Here is a 987-nt window from a genome sequence, read left to right on the forward strand (position 1 = left end):
CCAAACCATTCAATGTCACTGAAACTAAGTCATCATCTAGAACTTCAACATTAATGCTCGCAAGATCTTCCTGTATTTGCTTTATCTCTGTCACATAATCTGATATGGATCTATTTCCTCGCCATACACAATGTAACCTTTGCTTCAAGTGAACTTTTCGTGGTTCTGTATTGGAGCTGTTCATTCTTGCTAGTATCTCCCATGCTTCCTTTGGAGATTGAGCCTTCTTCACATGTGGTATAAAGCAGTCACTAATGCATAGTGAAATCCAATGCATCACTTTCCTTGAATTCTCGATTCACTTCTTGTAAGCTTCTACTCCTGCTTGCCATGTTTTATGTGCTTCAACATTCTCTCTATTTGGTTCCAAACCAACCTTGGGACACTCTTGTTCACCTGTGATATAATCCCATAAACCTTTGCCCATGATAAAGTTCTCCATCCTGTAAGACCATATGCTGTAGTTAGTTCTCTGGTCAACTTCTCTCCAACAATCTGTGTAACTTGAGTTGAACTTTCTGCCATCTTCACTCTCTCAATTTCTTCCAAAGAATTTTGACAAAATTTCGGCAGAGTTTCGTTTGTATTTGGATAATATCTCAAGTGAAAATCTTAACCAAAGTGCTCATAAACACTGACAAAAAAATCTCTCACTGCCAAGGGAAAATCCACTCACTCACTTTGCCACAGACTGACTTAGTACTATGCATAAAATACTCTAAAACAATGTCCACATGGACCTGTATGCAAATGCAATCCATACGCTGTACCCTGTCCACATATCCATACATCCACCTTCTTCCCATAGTCGTATAAACGAACATGTGACCTCTCCCCCTTCGCGGGGCTAGTCGGGGGGTTCGCTACTCCTAATCACCTTGCCAGGTACTACTCCAGGCTTTTACAAAACCTCATTGACCATAGCCTTTCCAATTAACCACAATTGGTTCAATCTCATATAACAAATAAACCTTCCCAATTTCTTCC

This window comes from Adiantum capillus-veneris, unplaced genomic scaffold (assembly GCF_014529385.1).
Source record: "Adiantum capillus-veneris isolate H3 unplaced genomic scaffold, ASM1452938v2 Hic_scaffold_326, whole genome shotgun sequence".
Classification (NCBI taxonomy): Eukaryota; Viridiplantae; Streptophyta; class Polypodiopsida; order Polypodiales; family Pteridaceae; genus Adiantum; species Adiantum capillus-veneris.